Source organism: Nannospalax galili, unplaced genomic scaffold, assembly GCF_000622305.1.
Source record: "Nannospalax galili isolate Female #2095 unplaced genomic scaffold, S.galili_v1.0 scaffold889, whole genome shotgun sequence".
In the NCBI taxonomy this organism is placed as follows: domain Eukaryota; kingdom Metazoa; phylum Chordata; class Mammalia; order Rodentia; family Spalacidae; genus Nannospalax; species Nannospalax galili.
Genome location: NW_008360167.1, coordinates 333832 through 339228, shown reverse-complemented (window position 1 = coordinate 339228; position 5397 = coordinate 333832). Strand labels below are relative to the sequence as shown.

Genomic DNA, 5397 nt, shown 5'->3' with positions numbered 1-5397 from the left:
GAGTTTCTTCGTATGACAGTTGTTTTTCTCATGAAGAAAGATGGACTATATTGAATGTTTAGTCTGCCAGAGGTGGGCCATGATGAATTTTTCGGCTTGGTAGTATCCCTTGAGGAGACAAACTGATTGCATCAGCCCACTCCAGTCTGAAAAGTTCAATATGTGATCAGTCAATCAGCATGGCTGTGATCAAGAGATTTACTACGTAAAAGAGGCTAAAGAGGCTATGGACATATGAACACAGAACCCACTGGCCCACTTGCCTATTCAAAAGCACATAGACACACACACACACACACACACACACACACACACACACACAACCATCTGGCATATCCCAGGCTCAAGTCAGGCCATGGTTCTGCTTCGGTATACAATTACAACTGGATATGGAAATATTGAGAGATGCCTCAGTGGATCCGCTGAGCCAATTTCTGCCTTTGCTAGGTGGCAATGCTATCTCCTTACAGTGATCAGAGCCAAGTTCTTCTTCTAGAGTGGCAACTACTTTCTTTGCTAAAAATTACTATTAATAGCTTGAATTGTGTTGAAAGTTGAATTCTGTGTCTACTTTTGTTGACGTGTGTCCTGAACAGCCCTTTTCCTCCAAAGGGCGGGGCCTGCTGAGAAGAATTGACTCTGAAGAGCTAGCCATGGGAGGGACTTGCTGTCCCATCTTGGGACTGGAGCAGGGACTGGAGCGCAGCGGGGGACATGCAAGAATGAATGGCCTGACATTTACTGACTTGGGGTGAGACTGCGGGCCTATGAGGAGTGGGCAAAAGCTAGCGGTTACTATGGGTGGGCCATGGGAGCAAACTGGAATGGTGGGCTCTGAGCCTCGGTGCAGAGCTGGGCACCCAGTATATGTCTCTTTGTGAGTTAACCCCCCCCATGGTATAAACTATAATAAATTCACATAAAATATGTTATATGGTTTGTCTGATAGCGCAAGAGACCCTGAGAGAACTCAGGTGACAAAATTGGCACAAGTTGGAAGGACGAAGTTGCTAAAAAGGACAAACCATGGAACTTTGAAAAAAGCTAGAGAGCTGATGGTGGTGATGATGTGGTTTTTACAGTGGATTATAAAATATATAACTAAAAAGGGGCCAGCCATGCAGAAGCATGGGCCACAGCTGTGTTGTAAATGTGGGGGTATGTTGCAGGTATGTGAAGATTTGTTAAAGGTTTTCCAGAGGCTAGAAAATCTTTTACAGGCTCTGGGCACAAAAGGGAATCCAGTGAGGGGGCATGGCCACTTTGCATAATAAAAGATGTGCCCCAGGCAGGGGAAGCTGAAAAGGCAAGCAAGGTCCCGGCAGATCCAGTTGCAGAGCTTGAGAGAGAGAGAAAAAAAAAAAAAGTGGGACACCTTAACTTGTGTAAGGTCCAAGGACTCAGAGGAAAAGACAGATAACAGTAAAAAAGAAAATGACCTAAAAATCAAAGTAGCTAAAGCTGCCCCTCAGATTCAACCATTGATACAAAAGGAAAAAAAAGCTAACAGTGCTGTAGCTAGGAAATACTCCACACTGGAACTGTTAAAACTAGGACAAACTTACAAGCAAGCAAGCAGAGAGCCCCTAGCCAAGTGGCTTGTGAAGAGAGTATGAGACATGGGAGCAAATGAAGCTTCACAGCTGAGTTATATAACCACCCATCCATCCTTGTGATATAGGCTGTTCAATCTAGGCCAATGAAGGGGGGAGCAGTCCTTAATAGGGTGGCTGGTTGAAGGCATTAAACATACATGGCCGTCAGCAAGGGAGACTAACATGATTAGCAGGGGCTAGAGGACTACAAAGGAAGGGCAGGCAATACTGAGAGAACTAGGTATGAGAAAAGGAATATATGATGTCTAGTTCACTGGGCCAGATAAGACTGTGTTCACCAGAGATATGAAGGAAAGCTTAATTCAACTGGGACCTTGGGAATGGTATGGGGCTTTAATAGTTTTACTAAGCCCTTTAATGGGACAGGATCTTTGTAAAGTGAGAGAGCCTTTGGAAAATCTAAATAATTCTGACCAACATGTAAAACATGTTTGTAGAATAACAGAACACCCTATAAGAGATATAAATAAAACCAGACTGAAGGAATGGTCTACTTGGGTTACGTGAAGACAAATGCAGCAAGACTTCTGTTGAGCCCAAATTCCCAGGAAAAAAATTGATAGGAAACCAAATTCAGTACTAATGAGTTTCTGGAAGGCTTTAAAAACAGAACAGTTTACAAAAGGCATTTAAAAGATAAAAACTGTCCCAAAGGTGGTTAAGAATCCCCAAGGATTAAATAAGATGCATTTGTCTTCTGATATAGGCTATACTAGCAGTGGAAGCAGTTTTTCCCACCAAGTTCTTCCCCAGCAGCCAGGTGTGGCCAATGGAAAAATTACAGATAGGGCTACAGTCATGAGGCAGACTCAGGGCCTGCCTGACTCAGGGAACCAACAGGTGAAGCAGGGACAGGAGAAAACCCCCTGCCTTCTTAGCCCAGTGCAGAGTCAGACAACTGGAGCCAACACCTTTATGTGTATCAAGAACAAAAGAATACAAAGAAACTCCATGTAAGATCCCTCAAGTGCAAAATGACTCCAAAGAGATAACTAAAGATGATAAAGAGCTAACCAAATTAATGCCTCATACCCATGCTATGTACGTAACAAAGGTTTATGGAGAAAACAGTTGATATGAATGGATAAAACCTTTCCATGCTGTGTTAGACCTTGACTATGATTGATTTAATATATGATGTTAACCTTCCTTCAAGTGTTTTTCTAATGTAAAACCCTTTTAAAAGATACCCGAAGAAGCAAAGGCCAGCTGTAGCTGTAAGATTCTTGGGAGTTTTATGGTTGGGTAAGATGAAGACAGAGACTCTCAAAGTATACAACTGTTAAGAAGATCTACAGTACCAGGGGTGGGTTGCCCCCCTATGAGCTGTTGGTCAGAGAGAGATTCTAGAGGTCCTCAAATTTACCAAGGCTGTTGCCATTAATTTTGGTTGTATACTAGAAAGGTAGGTAAGCCCATGTTGCTCAAGACACTACATGATGTGAGCGCGAGAGAAGAAAAAGAGATGGAGCTGAGACTAAGCCAAAAACTCCATGCCACTTGATGGATGATGTTCATATTGCTAGAAGGCAATATGCAGATGGTTAGGGAAGAAAGGATCCCCTATGATTCTTCTCAACAATGGACCACGCATGCTGCACACTATGGACATGCCAAGCAATGCCTGCAAGTGCAATAATGGCTCCACCAACATACGTACAACTGACAAACTTCTAATTGGATAAGGCCCGCTTCTAGGGGTGGAACACACATCTGGTGCTGTAGACCAGGCCAATGCCTTGTGTCAAGAAAGGCTACAGGTCCTAATGGGGAAGCCATCACAAGTACACTGTTTAATGAATATAGTGCACCTACTGGGATATCTTCTAGGCATCTGCATTTACATTCATGTTTGTTTAGATGTGTCTACTTCCTTCCATTTGTCTTTATAGTAGACAAAACACCACTGAGACACATCAATGGCCACAGCTTAAAGACAAATAATGGGGAGGCCCAAGAAGTCACTATCTCACCATGATACAAGAGAGATTGCTCTACATCTGTCACCCCCTCCAAGGCTCAGGGACCTTAGTGGAAGATTGCTGGAAAGATTGTAAGAGTGGAGGAAAGGGGTGGAGTGTGTCCTGAACAGCCTGTTTCCTCCAAGGGGCCGGGACTGCTGAGGAGAATTGACTGTGAAATAGCTAGCCACAGGAGGAGGGGCTTGCTGTGACATCTTGGGACAAGAGCAGACTGGAGCGTGGCAGTGGGTGCACGAGAATGAATGGCCTGGCATTTACCCACCTGGGATGAGACTGCAGGCCCAAGAGGTGTGGGTGAAAGCTAGCAGTGACTATGGGTGGGAATGAACTGGAATGGTGGGCTCTGAGTGGTGGCGCAGAGCTGGGCACTCAGTGTGTGTCTCTTTGTGAGTTATCCCCCCATGGTATAAACTATAATAAATTCACATAAAAATATGTTATATGGTTTGTCTGATAGTGCAAGAGACCCCAAGAGAACTTGGTTAACAACTTGCTAACTCCTTACCATGTGAAAGATATATAGATTGAAAATAAACTTTCTGCCTCTGTTGTAGGAAAGGAAGTATATCTTGGAGCTACAGATACCTCTACAGGCTTTACCACTGTCCCTTTGTTGGTTCTCAGGGTCTTGGAGGACTATGGATTAGCTAGTGTAATAATAAGAATGCTTTCTTTGCTTTTTTTGTGGCACTTACTTTTAGGCCCCACTAATTTACTTTCATCATCACCATCATTCTCATTCAAAATTATTTCATATACTTTCTTAAAGATTATCTTTTTCTTTTTCTTTTTTCTTTTTTCTTTTTTCTTTTTGTTTTTACCCATGTCCTGGTGTTTGAGGATAGAACCAGCAGACAGGAAGCCACCGGCACCGAAGACATGACGCTTGGAGTATTTTTTTACTTTATGCATGTACACGTGTATGCCTGAGTATGTTCACCATGTGCATGCCCATGGAGGCCAGAAGAGGGTGTCAGTTCCCCTGGAGTTGGAGTTACATGTGGTTGTGAGCTGCCTGATGTTGGTGCTGGGAACTGAACTTGGGTCCTCTGCAGGAGCAGCAAATGCTCTTAACTGCTGAGCCATCATCCCAGCTCTGTACTCCTGTCTTTTGATGAAGAAAATTAGTTCTATCAAACAATTCTCTCTGGTGGGATTGCAGGTTGTTTTAGATATCTGACCAATTGGTTTTAACTATTTTAAGTTTCTTTTTGGACTACAAAAGAAATATACATGTAGAATGTCAAAAAATTAAAAACTATAGAAAAGCACAAATAAAATGCAAATCAGACATAACCAGATATAATCAGTACAAATATCATCTCCCAGGCTTTTGTGTATAGAAACGAATAATTGTTTTACAAAATTAAAGCCACACTCTGGTACGGTTGGCTCTATATTTCAGTCTTACTTAAAAATTATCAATAAATTTGGTGAAATGAGCAAGACTCAGACTGAAGGCAACAAAATGTATTAGCTTCTTTTTACCTCTACCCAGTGGATGAGTACCTGTCCAGCTCAGATTTGAAGGCAGCTGGTTGCTGAGCTAGGAGGTAATTTCTAGTTGGGAAGTTTCAGTTTGACCTGGTCTACAGCAGCTCTTAATTTCTCAGGCAGTCGACTCCGGTTGCTCCATGTTCTGGCAAGGACTTTGACACTGAGAAAAGGAAAGAAGAGAAGAAAAAAGACAGAAAGAAAAGAGTGGAATCTGAAAGTGACTATGAGTGATTAGCTCTTTGGCTCCTCTGAGGCTTATCTTTGCAATAAAACAGAGCTTTCATCCATAGACCAACTTCAAT

General features: G+C 42.7%; 1 pseudogene; it reads right to left on the bottom strand.

Annotated features, from left to right (window-relative positions):
* Positions 1-4419: 4419 nt before the first annotated feature.
* On the bottom strand, positions 4420-4548 carry LOC115068611 (annotated as a pseudogene).
* Positions 4549-5397: the final 849 nt, after the last annotated feature.